At 32.3% G+C, this 19,918-nt stretch overlaps 1 protein-coding gene across 7 annotated transcripts in view; it reads right to left on the bottom strand.

Moving 5' to 3' along the window:
- LOC126733620 (disks large 1 tumor suppressor protein) overlaps positions 1-19,918 on the bottom strand; it is an 825,690-nt gene that overhangs the window by 751,659 nt on the left and 54,113 nt on the right. The gene's annotated exons all lie outside the window — the stretch shown is intronic.

Below are 19,918 nucleotides of genomic sequence, written 5' to 3'. Positions count from 1 at the left end.
TATTTTATCAAACATTTATTGATAAGATTAATATTTATTTTTGTTAATACTCTGTATAACAAAAGCAAAAAATAAATTTCTGAAATAGCTGTCTTTAGACTAAAAACGGTGTTGTTGGTCAATATCCTAAATTTGTTGGTAAATAAATATTGATGAAATAAAAGGTTTTAGAAAAATGTATATCTGTACCCTAGAGCCAGATGAACTATGTTAAGTCCAAAATGTTAATTTTTCAGTAGAGTAATTTTATTCCAAATATTTTACAAAATTTTAAATAAAAAAAACGAGTTTTTAAAATTTAATTTTTTATTGAATATTTAAATTTACTTTAAGGATAAGAATAAAGAGTAGAAAAGCGATTTTAGCATTTACCTATTGTTTTTGATTTTTGTGACTTAACTTAGTCTTCTTCGGATAATTTTAATTTTTTTTGGATTTAATTTATATTTTAAGTCCCAAAGAAGGGACTTAATATATTTTTAAAACGTGTTAAGTCCACTTATCGTTAATGCGTAATTCATTAAAAAAAACTACAAATATTTATTTAAATATTCAAATAATTGTAATTAAGGAAAGTTGGGTTACATACAAAAATTTTTTAGTATTAGAAATATTTAGATTTTTATTCACTTTCTTCGTTTCTGCCATATTTTAAATTCTTATAATAATCATGGAATCTTTTTGGTACCCATTTTAAAAGTTTTTGCAAATGGTTGTACTTTTTGGCTGAAAGTGGTTTAGGCCCTGCCCTGTCCCCATTAGGGCATGCATTAGTTCGTCTGGTCCTTCTATTAAAGTCAACTTCCATAAACTCTTTTCCAAAGTCTGCTTAATAGTATAAAATCCCTGGGTTATCTTTTCTAGCTTGCATATGAACCGCATACAATATTAAAAAGTCTTTTCCCAAGTTATATTTTTTCTGCTGAATATATGGTGCCGTCGAGCTATTAAAAAGTTGCTTAAACTCGTTAAAGTCAGAGGTTTCCATGTTGACGACAATAAAGGGCTTCTTTGTTCCACACAGCCGAATTACCTGCTGTCAATCCCAAGGAGTCATAATCTGAAATTGCGGCAGTTTTTTTCTTTCACGCTCGATCACAGAATGAACATCAGCCTCCAAATGAGTGTGTCTTCTCGCTAGAAATATATGATTAATGGTATTTATGTTTGGTTTAATCTGAAGGATGTAAAAATATGACATAACCATTAAAATGTTTCTGTTTTGGCTGAGACAGTTATCGGACCAAATTGTTATCTCTTTTATCTCATCTGAAACGTGTGTCTCTACCCATTTTATTAAGCATGAAGCTACTTCATTTCCTCCGCGACCAGCTACGCTCTCATCCCACATCATGCAAAAACTTTTTTCATCTGTCATATCTTGCATTGTTAAGTTATATGTCCACAGCTTAAAGGAATAGAAGCTTTGGGAGTTATGTAGATCTGGTGTTGGTAGATATTTCTGGAGATCAATTATTATAACTTTTGTTTCTCGTAAATTTTCTCTCGACTTTTTTTTGTCTTCAGATTTAAGCTTATATCTATAGTTGGTATCTGCAATATGCTTTTCATAGTCAGTTTGCGCGCTTTGCCGTAATTCAAGAGATTCCGCTTCACGGATATTAAGCTGAAGCTCATCGTATAGGTCACAGGTGTCGTTGTCAGGACTCTTAAAGGAGTAGTTATATTCATAGTTAAATATCTCTGAATATAACCACTCCTTTGCAATGTTTTCGGCTCCAAGACCATTCTCTTGAGATTCTTCTAAATAAAGATTATACATCCTACTTATATTCAAATGATTGCCGAGATATTTTTTTTTTCTTTTTTCCCGGGAATAGTGTGCGAACAGCGTTTCGAACCTCCTCTGAGATTTTGTTGACAGGTACGTGTTTTCCTCTTTTATCAGGTGTTACAATGCCTCCATCCTTTTTCTTTTTAATTGCAGTATCTACTGATTGCTGAGAGATGCTCAGTGTATTTAAAAAAAGCTTTTTGCAAACCTTTTCTTCTACTCCGCCTGTTTCAAAACTATACTTATTAGTAAAATTTCTTTTTGCCCGTCTTTGACCAGTTACGCCTTTTTATTGGTATTTGAGAAACGTTGGATGCTATGTATTGCCTTCTTACATTTATTGTTTTTGATGGGCTCCAGAAATTTTTACGAATAATTTGGCGACGCTCCTGAGAAATTTTATTTCTACATAAGAGTTTGCAAGTATCACCACACGTGATTTCATAATACGATTGCCACTGTCCGTTTTGTAGTTCTAATCCTGAATACCGTTTCCTTTTTGTTAAGTTTTTTTCCAAATTTTTGGATCTCGTCTTCTTTTTCGGGTTAGTATTTTAGCTTGTATTTCGCATTGATCTAGTTCAGCATTAGATGCACCTTCGTCTTCATCTTGCTCAGCTTCATCATCAGATTCATCTTCTAATTCTGATGATGAATAATTAAGATCCGCCACATCGTCATCACTGTCAAAATCTAATAATTCTCGGTCTGGAGTTCTATGCGATTGATGCTCCTCATCTTCTGCTGTTACATGTTTGTTTAATCTCCCTTCTGAATTATTCAAATCTGCGCTTAAACTAAATGCTCTCTGGATATTCAGGTTTACACCCACTAGAAGGATCATCTTTTTTACCTTTGACAAATTCAGGAAAAATAATATTTCCTTTCTAAAATACCTATCACTTTTTTTTAATTTAACACAAATATATCAAGTCCTAATTATTATGCTATTTAATGCTAGGGGTAAACTATGTTCAGTCCATTCTATGACTTAATTAATGCAAAAAAAAACTATTAATTAGGACAATACGTTATTTAGTTTGTTAAAATAATAGGTGCCTTCTATAGTAACAAGTATTTTTTACGTACCTGATTTTCTTATTCTATTTGGACCTTGGTGATTTTCATCCTTTCCAGGTACTTCATCAGGTATCACCTTACCTAATATTTTAGCAGTCCTAGAAGACCACGGGGTCGTCGAAGTTGACGGTGTCGATGACATTACTACCTTCCTCAAAAAATACATTAGACTAAATACGAAATCCCAAGCCAAATAAGGTTAATGCGACTTAACATTGTTTGGGTTTGTGCGCTGTGAGGACTTGACATTTTTTTAAATTGGCTATTTATAGTAATTTTTAAGATATGTTAAATCTAAAAATATCAAAATATTAGTTTCTTGTACCGTGGTACTAAGACTCTTTGAAACTTGTGTTCATATGTAGTACCTCTATCCTTAAGAAGTCGATTAGTTTTTCACCTATTCTTCCAATATTACCTCCAGTTCCTCCAATACCACCTCCAAATTCACTTCCTGAATTCACTGGCTACTTTTAAGTAATCATATACGTCTTTTTTAGAGGTATAACCCTATTTTTGCTTTTTATAATTATGTATAACAGTAAGCAGATTAAGTTTTAGTAAACAATCTTAAAATCGAATGGCCTTAAAATTTTATCGAGATATATTTTTTATTTAACAGTATTTCCTGGTTCTCCGGCCTACCGGATTTAAATCCTTTGGACTATTAGATATCATGAATGTTGAAATTAATAAGGTCTCTCGTTAATTGTTTCCACCTTTAGGAGGGCTTTTTTTATGTGTTTTATCATTTAATTTTTGAAGGTTAGCTCTTCAGACTTAAGCAATACAATTAGAAATTCGTAATCTGAGGAAGTAGCTACAATAAAAATAAATGTAAATTCGATTTGTATAAATTGCCAAAATGTATGTAAAATTATAATTGTCGTTGTATACTATGAGATCGTTTTTTCTATTTAATGTCTAAGAAAGAAAGATTTATTTATTGAGTAAGAAAACCTAACTTGAATCAACATTTTTTCCACCTATATAAACTGTTTAACAAAAATATAAATAAAATTTAAATTGGGTATGATGCTGCTAAAATTAAATAAATGTAACCTATACCCTCCCAAATGTATATTTCCATATATTTTCTTAATTTAAACCTAGAAATAACTCCGACCTATGACTCGAACCTACAATGTCATTACATTAAACAAAGACCCGTCATAAACTCCGTTTGTCACCGTTTCTTTATTTACCAAATGGAAAGGAAGACAAATATGTCGCATTTCGGATTAGGAATTATCATCCATCATTCCACAGAAACCTACTAGCAGAAAAATATAATTTAGGGGGACTGTCTTGAAACGGGTCCAAAACTAAATTTACACACTAAAAAACATTCTCACTATAACGTGACTATTTAAATTCTTAATTTAAAAAAACTGCTTAAACTATCAGAAAAATAAAATTATTAACACAATTTTTGTTTTGTTTTCGCTCTCCTATAAAATTCTTGATTTGTGACCATATCTCTTTAAATAACACCAAAAAAAATAAAAACGAAATCGGCAAATTTCAGTTTTTATGTCTCCGGATCTACTTAAAAATTTAAAACTTTCTAAACGGCGTATTGTTAGGCTCTAAAATGCGCAACATTTCTCTAATTTAATCAACCCCGTATCTCCTTTAGCTGCCGAGATCCCCATAATAGACATCCTTATCTTGGACACACTGTATTAAAAAAATCATATAAGAACCAAACACTATATGTTTAGAAACATTCTCTAAAATAAATGTTGTTGATATATTCGAAATAATACTAAATCTTAGACTGCTCGATCTAAGTAACTTTTAACACAAAATACCACCAAAAAGAATAGAGAAGGCCATTTATTATTATATTATTTGGTACATTTCTTGGCAGTAAATTTAATTCTGGATCCCTTTTAAGTCCACTATCCACACAATTTTCTAGGAGTAGCTTTTTACGGAATGATTTATGATTATTGCTAATCCGAAATGTGACATTTCTGTCTGGTAAATAAAGAAACACCGACCACTAGCATTTATAAATTGTCCTTGTTCAGATAATAATCTCTATAGCAGTCTGAGTTATATTTATATTAAGGTTAAAAAAAAGAAAGGATTATGATTGAATAGATTTAATTATTTACAAAAAAAAAAACAATTTACAATTTTCCAGATAAATTTAAAATCTTACATATAAAAATTTTAAGATGTACCAAATTAGTTAAACACTATAAGTATTCTAATACGGCACATATTAAGTTTCTTAGTAAGATATTATTGAGTTTGTTTGCTTCAGGTATCTACCATTTGTTCCATCCGCCATGACCTCCATGACCCCATCCTCCATTGCCGCCCCATCCTCCATTGCCGCCCCATCCGCCATTGCCGCCCCATCCGCCATTGCCTCCCCATCCTCCATGTCCCCAGTTACCTGGTTTAGCTTCTGGTTCGGGTGCGGCGAAGACTACGCACAAAGCAACAAGGGCTACAGCGAGGAATAAGATTGACTTCATTGTTATTGTTGTTACTTGATCAACTTATTGACAAGTTCTAATTTTAATATTCTAAAAGGGTTGTATTTATATGAAAATACACAAATGATATAACGGTGTAAATTGCTTTCTCGTTGGAAAATGTGTATGTTGTACATTGTAAAATACAAGGGCGGCTTTGTTTTCCTAATTATATAATATTATTATCATTAATTCAGTTATGAATAATAATGTAAGGCTTTTTTGTGCATGAATACGTATAGTTAACAGGTGTTGGTTAATAAAATTATTAAATGAACTGGGAGCGCCAAAGAAATTCTTATATTAATAAAGTACTCTCATTTAAATATGGTTACCACTATTAACGTGTATGGTAATATGTGTCAACGTTTTTAAAAATATTGTTTTACAACAAAGCTGATTATAAGAAAACTTTAATATGATACTAAAATATATATAGATATACATAAGATTTATTATTATATTTGATAAATATCAAACGTCTGCAATTTTTCTCTTATATCAATTTAATAGGTTGAGGTGTCAAATACCCTTCAAATTTAAATTCAATATTATTTAAGTTTTTTTGATATTATTGTTTTAATAACTTTTAATAATTGTGTTAACTAACTTTTTTTTTACTATCATGAATTAATTTTAAGTCTTGGGATTGTAAAAAGTTACAAACATGTCCCTATGGGGGAATCGGTTTTTGCATTACCCTATTTGGATATGTGAACTTGAAGGTCTAATGGGCCTGTTAATTAATTATTTTAATGGTGAATTGTGTAATTTGTCACAAGTAACTTTCGCAATTTCACCTAAGTAGCTTTTTTTAATTTAGGGCTCAAAAGTAATTGTAGTACCTACATAGCTTAGTTGGTTGACGTATTTCTGTGAGCTTTAAAACTTTCTTTAACAGGATCATTTTTTCAAATTTTAAATGGAATTCAAATTTTCTACTGTGTATCTCCTTTAAAAAATGGCATAAATTTTTTAACAAAAAAATGATAGGCGCAAGTCAAATATTAAGGGTGCTGTTACAAATTAATAGTTTTGAAAGCATTTATGATTAAAGTAAGTAATATTGCTTTTAATTTCTAATGAGGAGTTAATTAACTAAAGTTATTGTTAAGATTTATTATGAAAATAAATAAATAAATAAAAATTCTTGATTCTAATAATAAAACCTCTATATTTCTTACGGCTTGACACGGCTTACATTTTGATGGTTAAAATTATAATTTTAACCACAGAAAACTTAGTAGCTACAATAATAGTAATATACGATAAAAATTTCGAAAAATAACGACCAGGCGTTTTGAAAATATTAACAAAAAACCATCTTCAATTGGAATTATAAAACACCCTGTAACATGAAAACGATTCACTTTTCAAGATTCCTGTATATGAAGTTTTTGTCTTATTTTTAGACAAAGGTAAAAAGGCTGGTAAAATATTGCGATGTAATTTCGGGACACACTATATATACTCGCCGGCACAAAATTCCGCCACCCTGAAATATTGTCCAAGTTTGATGTTTTATAAATTTTTTATTTTTTATCAGATTCACACGATTTTGATTCCCATCAGTTTTTAGATACATTTGTTATGATTTTTTTAAAAATCATTTTGTAAAGTAGCATTTTTCGATTAGGCTATATTATACAGGAGTAAAACAAACTGTTGTTTTTTCTCGTAATTTCAAAAGACCCTGTAGGAAAATTAAGGTGGATAATTCTGTTTACATACTGTTCCTTGTAATATTTGACGTATTCTAAACATTTCGATTTTTGACTCATTCCATTATCTCATTTCTGCTGCGAGCTGCAAATTTTTTATTAAAACGCTGATTTGAAGCTTATTTTTAGATTATTAATGTTAAGTTTTCGGTTAAAAATTATCGACGTTGGCTAAGGACGCAATTAATGTGACATAAAGTTTGACAGTGTCACTATTATAACTTGTTGTGTGTCAATATGGTATTAACTCCAGCAGACGTGGGTAGAATTGTTGCGTTAATAGAGGATGGCCGTAGCAAAAGTGATGTCGCCCGTACTCTGAGATTTCCGCGGTCTACAGTTCGAGATGCCTGGAATAGGTATTCACAGACGGGAATTTTTACTAGACGACAAGGCTCTGGCAGAAGGAGAATGACCACTGCAGCTGATGATCACTTTGTCACCATTAGTTCTTTAAGAGATCGAAGATCTACTGCTGTGTGTCTAAAAAATGACTTTCGAATATTTCATGGAATAAGTGTAAGTGAAAGAACGATACGCAGAAGATTAGCAGAAGCTGGACTTTATTCACGAAGGCCAGCAAGTTGTCCACAATTACTTCCTCGGCATCGACAACACCGACTGAGGTTTGCAAGTTCGCATTTTGAGTGGACTCTATACTCTATTTCAGAAGTGTGTAGAGCAATAAAACCTCATTAGGTATGCAAAAGTGGTACCTGGTGATCCACCAATATTTTATGCCACTACCTTAGTTGGGTATTAGTTTCAATGTAAAATTCTTTCTTTTCGTTGATTGCAGGTAGTGCCACCCGGTTTTGGGTCAATTTATGAGTTTTGCCCATTGTTACCCACTGATAAACATTGAAAACGGTTCGCCAAAGGCGTGCAACTGGGACTTGTTTTTTACCTTATAATTAATGTACTTAAATGCTATTTTATTTTAGAAAGTTACTTTTGTTTAAATGGAATAATATATTTTTTTCACAAATTTATTGAACATAATATGTAAAACAGTTGAAAATGTCACTTTTGGATCTGGCACTTTTTGAACAGTGTTTAACAATTTTAAATTATAATAGATTGTAGTCTTCTTCGTCATCTGACGAACTGTCATCACCTCTTGACATTATAATTAAAGGATCGACTGTCTGATCGATGAGGTTGTCAAGACCCCACATTTTGTCCTCTTGCCTAATTACATGCTGGACTGCTTTTCGCCAATTCTCTGGTGTCGCTTCCGTAATGGCTTGATCAAACAGTAGCTTAACATCTTTCATTTTAAAAGTCGTGTTTTGTCTTGCTACAAATCCTTTTACCTGCGCTCATATCAGTTCTATAGGATTTAGTTCGCAATGATATGGCGGTAAGCGCAGTACAGTTATATTATATTTTTCGGCTATATCTTCCACGGCGTATTTCATGAAACGAGTTTTGTGTAAGTTTGCTATTGCCAGCAGTTCTTTTTTTATCAAATTTGCTTCAAACGCAATACCTTTTGCAGTCAGCCAATCGATAATTTCTTGCTTTCTCCAACTTGAAGTTGGCGTCTTCTCTATTCGCCGTGAATGATAGCTTGCGTTATCCATAACCACCACCGAATTAGCCGGAAGAAATTTTATCATTTCACCAAAATAGTCCTCGAAAACGTCTGAGTTCATGTCTTCATGGTAATCTCCTGTGCGAGTCGACTCAAAGGTTAGCAGACCTTCTTTTAAAAATCCCTCTTCGCTTCCAATATGTGTGATTATAAGTCTTTTTCCTTTTCCCGAAGGTACTTTAATACCCGTAGACAGGCCTTCTATGAAAGCTTGGCGAGCACTGGTTATATTTTTGTCTTGCCACATTTTTTGGACTATATAACCTTCGTTAATCCACGTCTCATCAAGATAAAAAACTTTCTTTTGCTCCCTGCGGTACTGCTTGATACTTCTCAAGTATTGTCGTCTCCAACAAACAATTTCGTCGCTCTCCAGTAAAAGTGCTTTGCGGTTATGCTTTTCCCAGGCAAAATCCATATTTTTTAAAGTTTTCCATAAAAGTTTTTTACTTATCAACGGAATACTGTCATCTCGGCCAAGCTCCATTAAAATTTTGTCTAGGGTGGGTATTTCCTTTTTAAAATAAAAAGAGTGAACTTTTCTTCGAATTATACATTTAGCATTTTCATCAAGGACTTTTGTAGGTCGTCCTGGCTTTTGCTTGGGAGATTCCACTTGACCTGCTACTTTTCTTTCCCGCAACAATTTGAAAATGGTGGACTTTCCAATTCCACTCATTCGAGAACATTTTTCAACAATTTCTTGCACAGTAAAACTAGGGTAATCGTGTTTTATGCAATCATGTACATTTAAAATAATAACTTTTTCACTCAGCGATAGTGGAGAATTTTTAGTACATCTTTTCGTTGGACTGAATACCTCCATTTTTTAAATATTGGGATAATAATATTGTGATTACACTACAGCGTAGCAGTGACTACTAACGTTTAAAATATGATTTAAAAGTATTTATAGTCTGTATATATTACCTGACCCCATTTTTGCATGTTACAAAGCGTTAAAAGATAGGTACCTATACAAAAGGATTAAAAGTATTTATTTAGTATTTAATCTCTTTCAAAATAAAGGCATTTAATCCGTGAAAATTAAATTTATAAATATTATATTATAAGTACCTGCGCCTATGAACTACCACGAAATGTAGCCAAACAGAACGGAATTCCCCAGTTTATTGCTCTATAAACTTCTGAAATAGAGTATAGAACAGTGGGCAAACGTACTATTCACAGATGAATCCCAGGGTTTGTTTTAGGACGCCGGATGGTCGTGAGCGGGTATACAGACGTAGAAATGAAAGATATGCTGACTGAACCATTTCAGAACAAATCTCATATCGTGGCGGTTCAGTCAATATTTGGGCGGGTATTTCTACCGAAGCACGCACCAATCTTGTATTTATTGAAAATGGAGCTCTAACCGCCTACCGTTACATTGAGAAAATCCTTCAAGAAATTGTTGTCCCATTTGCTCCATTCATTAGGAACCAATTTACATTAATGCATGATAATGCTAGACCTCACGTTGCACGTGTAGTGAGCGAATATCTGGATGAAGTTGGACTCCCAAGATTGGAATGGGCCGCATGTAGCCCGGATCTCAACCCAATAGAACATCTTTGGGATCAACTTAAAAGGGCCGTTCGTCATCGTCCTGTACAACCACAAACCTTGCAAGACTTACGACTAGCGCTGATCGAAGAATATGAGGCTATTCCTCAAGAAAGAATAAGGAACCTTATTCATTCGATGCCGCGAAGACTGCAAGCTGTTACTGCTACGAGAGGAGAAAATACACGCTATTAAAATTGTTTTTTTTTAATTAACTTTATGATATACTAGTGTTTGTTTCTCCTAATAAAAATGCGTTTCAAATCAGCGTTTTAATAAAAAATGTGCAGCACGCAGCAGAAATGAGATAATGGAATGAATCAAAATTCGAAATGTTTAGAGTACATCAAAGATTACAAGGAACAGTATGTAAACAGAATTATCCACCTTAATTTTCCTACAGGGTCTTTTGAAATTACGACAAAAAAAAAACAGTTTGTTTTACTCCTGTATAATATCACAGTCTAACACAGTCAAGTCACTTGACCCTTTTCGACTAACCATCCGCACCTGCCGACGCCGCCCCTCTCGTCTATCGGAGTTTATCGATCCCCCGCATGCGGGGGATTTATACCGGTTCGTCGACGAAATGTGGTTATAGGGTTGACTTGGTTCAGTTTATTTTCGACGTTTACCGAGTGTGCCAATATTTTTTGTTTTTGTGAATTTAATATTCTGTCATTTAGTGCTAGTTTTACGGACTTATTTTTTTTGATCAGCCAACTGTGATTCAACAAATTAATATTCCATTTAATAATAAATGGTAGTAAACATCCAGGTAGAAATAAACGTCTAGAAATAAACGTCCAGGTTTCTACATACCTACATAGTAGGTAAAGTGGATTTTGGGAAAATCCCCAAACAAGTAAAGGATTAAATAAAGGGTGTCTAAATTAAGCGTCTGAACCAAATGATTCCTTTTAAGTAACCAGGTCAATCAAAAAAATAAAGATAATCGGTACAACCCTACGTTTTTATTATTGAGAATAATAATGCTGGATTGAATAAAATAAGAAATAAAATAAGATTAACATAAGAGTTCAATTTATACAGACCCCCATAAGGCAGTTATACAGCAAAATAAAATAAGAAGTTGACCAAAATGCAACTAATATTTTATTTTTATTTGAACGGCGTTTTGGTCAGAAACCCCATTGAAAGACAAAGAGATAAAATTTACCTGGTATGTAATTGGTCAATTTCTTGAAATATACCTGGCATGTGATTGGTAATTTCTTATTTTATTTTATTTTGCTGTTTAAATGCATATATGTCAAATAAGGCCTTATTTTATTCTATTTGTCTATATAAATTCAGCTTAACTAGTCGGAAATTAAGGTATACATTTAGGTTTACACCCTTTATATTAGGTACACCTTTATTAAGATTAAAGGGTTTTTAGGGGATTCTAGTTTTCTTAACAACATTCCTAAGGTTTTGACTCAAATTTAAGCGTTTTATTAGTATTATAAAAAGAAATAAAAGCAAAGAAAAAATGGCGACTGGATGCATACATAAATATATTACCTATTACCTAGTTGTTGTTTATTTAATGTGTCACAATGAATAAGCGTCAAAACTCATCAAAATATTTTAAAATAAAAAAACTCGATTTTACCCAATAATATTATTAAACTTAATACTTTCATTATTGCCCCCCGTAAACGCATTTCTAATGTGAACTTTGTGGACGGACTTGTCATGCGAGGGGTGCCGGCGTAGTTTACAAGTGATTTACGACCGCTTATAAAAAAGGCGGCATTTTGAGGCGATCAAAGAAGTGATTCTACTTGTTGAAATCTATATACTTTGATAATATAGCCTAATCGAAAAATGCTACTTTATAAAATGATTTTAAGAAAATAACAACAAATGTATCTAAAAACTGATGGCAAAATCGTGAGAATCTGATAAAAAATAAAAAATTTATAAAACATCAAACTTGGCCAATATTTCAGGGTGGCGGAATTTTGTGCCGGCGAGTGTAGTATAATATTGCAAAATACGTTTCATTCATTTTCTTCACTCATTAACACCAATAATAACAATAACTGTTTTAAAAATGTTGCTTATTAAATTTTTTTCTTATTTTTTGAAATTTGGCAACGTGGCTAGATCAGAGCTAACTTTGACATTTCAGAATATTCTGGAATGTTAATACCTGCTTAAAATAACAACAAAGTTAATTTACTCCTAACATTATAAGTTAATAGGTATAAATTAGGTGACACAGTAAAAAAAGAACACTTAATAACTGTTATAGGAGCATCTTTTGACATATTCTGTTATTTTTTGTTACTTCTGGTTTAATAAGAACTGACAATAACTTTTTTATTTTATTTGGGACAATTGGTAGATTATCACGTATTGTGATAGAAAATAATATTCTGAGAATACTGATATCGCATTTGCCACTATAATTATTTTTTTAAATTTTGATCGTAATCATGGAAAAATACTTATTTATTATATTTTATTACTTGAATTCTTTACATGCCTATTTAAAATTTCCAAACTAGTATTTTTGACATTTAATTTATTGTTATAAATAGCACCTTATTATGAACAACCACTACTGAAATGCAGTTTTACGGAAATATAGTCAGTGAACATCTGAAATATTAGTAAACACTAGAATTGCACTTGACAAGCTGTCATGTATTATGTCAATTGAAAAATGATTGAGGAACGCGTCAAAACGCAGCCTCCTATTCAAAGAATCAAAGCCTTTTATATTATTTTTATTAAATAAATGAGTTTATTTACGTGACTTTTTGTTTTTTTTTCTTATGGGTTTAATTATCAACTGATTCAAAAACTAACCATATAAAATTGTACGGAAAAATAATCTGCATTTTAAAAGTGGTTGTTCCCAATAACGTGATATTATAGAAATACGTAATAATATACCAATTGTTTCATTTAAAATAAGAAAATTAATGTCACTTCCGGTTAAACAGGAAGTGATAAAAAATAATTGAATCTGTTAAAAGATCCTCTTATAACAATCCCATTAATCTACCAAATTTAATTTGTTGATCTTAAAGAGTAAAAGAGTTATTAAGTGTTCCCTTGTGTTTTAGGTGTTCTCCTGTGTCATCCGGTATAAAACAAAATGACTCGAAGGAATGTGCGATAATTCTCCGACATCACTGAAGTAAATAACCAAGAACTAATCAGTAAAAAAGCAGCTCGTTTAATGAACCTCAATTCTTAAAGACAATTTAAGTAAAATTTTCACTTATCTACTAAAACTTTTGCGAGGTTTCCAATACCTGCAATATTTCACTATATAGTTGCTATTTTTAATTTTATTTAAGGCTTATTGTATGTATTGTTCCTTGAGGTTAAACAGGGATAACGTTTTAAAGGTTCTATTATTTCAACCGTGTTTTTTACGATCATGAAACTTAATGATATTGTTTTAATTTACATGTATTAAGAGGTCAATGTCAGAATCCTTATAATCTTTTTACTGAAATCTTCAAAATCTTTGGCACCTTTTTGTTAGCTCTCTGCTTAGTTGCAAATTCTGATTGTGCAAAGGAGTTAAATCTAATCAAAATAATAGTAAGTTAAACTTAGATATCTTTGCACGATTTGTTTGGCCTTAAGAAAATGTAATTTGTGCAGTTTTCCCAAAACAAGAAACTTTAACTAGATCTGGATCATTGAGTTTAGGATACATCTAAAGTGGTAGATACTTTACGGCTATTTTGAATTTCATTTCGGATGAAGTTCACATAATTTTCACCACGTACAATTTCTTACAAAAAAAAACGAAGGATTCATCTCTTTTTTTCTTTTTAGCACCAAGTTGTTTTGTCACTCCACCAAAAACAGATCGGTGTAGATTTTTCGGCCTTTTTAAACTATTTTATTTTTTTTTCTTGACAAAAAGCCCGTGACAATGAGTGTTTTTTTTATAGAGACTTCTATTCTAGTATAGAGATTTTGGTCGTCTGTCCCTTCTACCCAAAACCAAATATACTGGCTTCAGTTCCTCTTTTTTAAACTTCTCACCTGGCCTAATTATTTTACCACTAAAGTTAACTTTCCAAATCTATAACTTTTGCTTTAAAATTTCATCAGCCTATTATTATATTAATATTAAACAGTTATGACACATAGATAATGGAAACGCAACCTATATAAACAATTTCCTGAAAGAACTTTTTAAACATAATTTATCAGTCCCTCGAGCACAGAGCAACGAAAGAGCAATGAAAGTGTTCTTGTTTTTTGCTGTAGCCCTTGTGGTTATTTTAGGCGTATTTGCCGAACCTAAAGCGCAACCAGGTGGCTGGGGAGCGGGTGCCGGTGCAGGAGCAGGTGCCGGTGCAGGAGCAGGTGCTGGCGCATGGGGAGGCTGGGGCGGTAATGGTGGATGGGGTGGTAACGGAGGATGGGGTGGCAACGGAGGATGGGGTGGCAACGGAGGATGGGGTGGCAATGGCGGCTGGAAGAAATGGTAAACTCAAATCACCATAAGGAAAGAAGAAATACAAAAGCATTTTAACTTACTGAGAAAAATAACATGTGAGCCTATTAGGGGTTATTTTTTATACTTGCTAATGAAACACATCTTATTTTATCTATATGTAAGTCTAATATATAGTGCATAGTCTTTTAATACTACTAAATAAATATGAAAACTTGTACATATATTTTATTGTTTTATTTTCTAATCAGATTTTTAAGGTCTCTGTACTGAGATCCGAAAAAAAAGCATATCAAAATCTTAATTTTACTTCTGGGCAGAAAAACACTTTAAAAAAACATAATGTACGGGATCGTTAAAAACTCTGAGAATTCCGCTGCCTACGGTGGTTCTCTTCTTTTTATTACCGCCGCTTTCTCGCTTGTTGTATTGATCAACTTTAGTGGGTACCCATTTTCTTAAAAGTCCTTGGTAATATTTTTTATCTCCATCTTAAGGTCGTCACTGCTGTTGCAAAACCATCGTAAATTTAATTCGCTGGGTTTAATGTTGAGGTGTTCAAGAAAGCCCTTAGGTCTGCGTCCCTTTTGTCACAGATGATAAATGTCTCATCTACTTATTGAAGCCACATCTTGGGTTTAGAATGTGCTGTTGTTATAGTATGCTCTTCAAACCACTTGATGTAAATGTTGACTACGACTGGAGGTAGTATATAAGTATTAGTTTATAAGCTCGTAGAATAGTAGTTGTTGTTAGTTTACACTTGATAACGATTGGAGATACCCACCAACCGAAACATCATATTAAATTTAAAAAAAAGGCATTGCATGTTCGAAGGTTTAGTTATTACTATTGTACTCATGTCTTCCAGCTTTAAAAATACCATTTACTTTACCTGCTTCTCCCAAATTGAAAATCTATGAACCGCCACTGCTCTGGATATCGGAAAAATACTAGCTTTTGCTGACGACATCCAGATGTACTATCACTTCTCTACAAAAGACTATTATACTTGCAAGCAACCCAAAAATTCTCTCTAAAAAACACGCCCTGCAACAAAACCTATCAAAATTTAAAAAAAATGTTTTTTCGTGTTTTGGCCTTGTGCTTAGCATATTTAGCCACGTGTTCCAATATAGGCACTCATTGATAATAAAACAGGTTGCTACTATATTTGGATATAGTTCGGAAGCGATATTTCATATGCGAGTAATGGATTAATCTGGTAATTTGTATATTTAAATTGGTCAGATTTTTAATGCCACTTCATCTGATTTAAATACAATTTTTTAGTTTCTTAAGACTGATTGAAAAGACTTCAACTACGAATATTTTAATATTCACTAAGGTTTGTATGTCTTCACAGGCTTTGGAGGTACCGTAATCTGACAGATTTTACTTACCCTGCAGAATGATCCGCAAAAGTAATATAACAAGAATTTCAAATCCTTTTTATTATTAGATGTAGCGTAATATAACTTGTTCTGAAAAATCGTAGATTAGAACAGGCTTAGGTTGAAATTTATTATTTAGCCACAAATTAGAATTTGGTTGAATTTCGAACTATTAAAGAAAGTTTACTCATTTTCAAGAAAAAACGCAACTAGAATAACGAAATTTCCAAATTGCTGTAAGATGAAATTGAAAATAATTTATATCGGATATAATCTACTAAATCTTAGAAATAAGATCAGGAGCATGCAGGACGAGCCTTCGCACATTTTTCAAAAAAATACGTAACTCCTAAAATCATAAATTTTTATCTGATTAAATTGACCATCGGACGGATTTCAATTATCTCGCTGATTCCTACGATAAAAGTCTATTTTATAGATTATATTAACAATTATTTAAGGTTACACAATCTTTACATAAATGTTTTATGTTTTTTGCTCGTTGACGCTTAAAATTGTAAAGGCGACCACTTAGAAAATTAAATTTTATAAATGTTTTATTTCAAACTATTTCCTAATTCAAAAAAAAAGCATAATCAGATTTTGTGATAAATATACAGGGTGTTTCAGGAGGAATGGCGGATATTTTGGTATGTTGTAGTATCCATAATTCTGAATAAAAAAGTTCATATAAACATGTATCCTAATCTTAATAGTTGCTAAGATACAGCTATTTACAGTTGTTCTAGCATAGCAGAAGTAAATTGATCATACGTTATTAAGTATGATCAAATATACGCGGATATGGTATTCACTTATGATGCCTGCAACGCAAGTGCCGAACCATCTTGTGGAGAATATGATCGGTGATTTCCGAACAGACGAATACCGAGTCCAAGAGTATTTAGTATTCAAGTAACAATTTGCAGTCACCTAAGTTGAGATTACTCCTATTTTCACTGGTTGCAACGTTGTTTTCGGTGCAAAATTTAGTTGGTTTTGCAACGACGTTTATTTTCGACCAAACTTCGACGTACTGCAGCTGTATCGCAGTGTTGTAAAACTCTTTATAAATACTTTTTACAACGTATTTTGTACTATACATGGTAGCAGTAATTTACGCTTAAAACAATGTTAATATAATGTTACACATTTAAAGTTTTAAGTACTGGGTTTACTTTTTGTAAATGGTTTCCTTCATGGTTCCTATATCCTGCTTTATATCCTTTCTTTACACAAGAGAATAATTAGTTTGAAAACAATGCTAAATTTTATAAAGTTTTATTTTTTAGGATTTATATAGCAGCAGCAGCAGCAATGAGAATTCAGAATGTTTATATTTTTCGAAGAGCTTATGAATTTTTTTTGTAAAAGTTTAAGTTTTTGTTTATTAAAGATTGTAAAAAGACGTGCTGCATACGCGCAACAAACTGCAAATATTAAAATTTTAGGTAAGGTCCATCCGTTCTTCTTCTTGCTTCAGGCCAACCAGGGACAACAACATCGGGTTTTTTATGCAACCTATAAAAAAAATTACTTAAACAAATATTAATAAGGACTGTTCAAAAGATGGATTAAAGTTTTGGAGTAGCTGTCTACTGGAGTTATCTATTAGTTTATTGTTAAAAAAGTAATTAATTTTTCTGTCGTTATGGCGTCCATCCGTCCAAAAATCAGTTACTTTAAAAACGTTGCAAAAGCGTTTAGAAAGTTAACGGGTAGTCATTGCGTTACGTTGAGACAACCAAAAAAATCTCTTTCAAATTGGTGTAAAACGAGGTTGTCTCTACGGTTAAGACAACGTGACAATACAACGTTGCGTTGCAATTTGCAATGTTGTCGCGTCGAAAAATCGCTAATTGGGTTGTGTCTTGGCCGAACTGCGTGAGACTGGTAGTATGCCTAGCAGGCTTAAATCCAAACGTGCGAATCAACAAAACTTGGATGAATTAGAACAGATCCTTGAATCGGTGGAATTGTTGTACGAAAATTGTTGATATCCCTCACGTAAAGGTATAGCGGGTAATACATGAGCAAGGTTTGCGTCCATTTCATGTACAACGGGTACAACACCTGGAACTCAATGATAGACTTGTAGACTGGAATTTTGTCATTGGACGAATGATCACCGTCAAACAATTTTATTAATACTATTTACTGATTAATCACTCTTTACTCGCGACCGTATATATAATAATTCATAATAAACTTAAATTTGATGAGCATGTTACATCGTGTATTAAAAAGTCTTAATCCGACCGCACACCTAAGTTACAAATAAATAAATAAATAAAGGTTTATTATGTAACAACAAAATATTACATAAAAGGTGACATTTACATAATGTGTTCTTCCATGCTACCTGAAAAATACAGTATTTGTGGGAAGTTTTAATAAAATACCACTTTATACTAAACTCGTTTTTTAAGATTATTTAACACTACAATAAAGGTATATGTGAATCTAACCGAAAACCCTGGAATTTCTTCTTAAAAGTGAAAAGTGAGCATGATCTTATTAAGTTGTATACTTCAGAGTTTAATAAAAATACACCCTGATAGGCAAATAAGTTTGTAAAACCTTCGTGACTATGTAAATCTTGTCTTGCTGTGAAGTAATCTAAAAGATATTTAGGATACCTCGACTTGTAAATTCTCTAAACAAACTGACCAAAATGTAAAACTGCTCTACTTTCATATTTTAGTATTTTATTCTCAACATATGTTGGTGTTATGTGATCAAATTTTTATATCTTGAAAACAAATCTCATAGAGGCATTTTAAGCTAATTGAATTTTATTCTTCATTTCAAGAGTAAGGAAATTATAAAAAACAACATTGCAGTAATCTAACTGTGATCAAACAAGAGCCTCCACAAGCATTAATTTGATATTTTTGGGCAAATAATATTTAAATTGATACACGCTTTTTAAGTAAAGCATACATGCACGATAATTTTTTCTTGAAATGTACCTAAAGTTTAGGATCTCATCAAAAATGACACCCAGATTTTTTGCTGATGCTGAACAAGGAAGGACACTGTTATTTATATGCAAAGTAGTGAAATTAGATTGAAGTAATTGTTTTTTTAATGTATTAGAACCTACGAGTAAGTATGTGCTCTTCTGCCCTCCTTAGTTAAAACGTCCTAACTACATTTTTTATGCCTTAAATTCACCTAAATATATTGTCCTATGTGTAGCAAAGACGATAATCCCAAATTAAAATGTCCTATCTATCTTTTTCTAAGGTAAAATGTCCTAAGTAGCATTCCGTTTGTAGAATATTCATTTGTGCCAGTAGAGGCATATTCGAAAAGCCGGTGGCAATAATATGACACGAAGGAGTTGCGGGTCGAGATAAGGAAGATTTCATTTCAACTTTTTTTGATTTTTTTTTATATAACAGAGATATGCGTAATTTTACGATCTGGCTTGACAACTGTGCAGCTCAAAACAAAAATTGGGCCTTATTTTGTTTACGTTATAAACTCTACTGGGACTGAATTGGAGAATTTGGAAATAAAATACTTTCAATCTGGTCACACTTTTATGTCCGCGGACTCGTTCCATCACCAGGTAGAACAATGATTGAAAAGGCACGGTAAGGTATTCGATTTTAATGAATTTAAAACGGCTGTAGAAAAGGCAAACTCATCTAAGGTCCATATAAAAGAGATGAACATACAAAACATTTTTGATTGGAATGATTGTTCATCCAAGTTTAAGCTTCAAAAAATTGTTCCCAAACCTCAATTGCAGAATATGGGACATTTGCACTTTAAAAGGGGAGAAAATGTGTTGTCCTACAAAAATGCCTTCTTAGAAGAA

Source organism: Anthonomus grandis, chromosome 1, assembly GCF_022605725.1.
Source record: "Anthonomus grandis grandis chromosome 1, icAntGran1.3, whole genome shotgun sequence".
NCBI lineage: Eukaryota > Metazoa > Arthropoda > Insecta > Coleoptera > Curculionidae > Anthonomus > Anthonomus grandis.
This window is presented reverse-complemented; position numbering and strand designations above follow the sequence as displayed.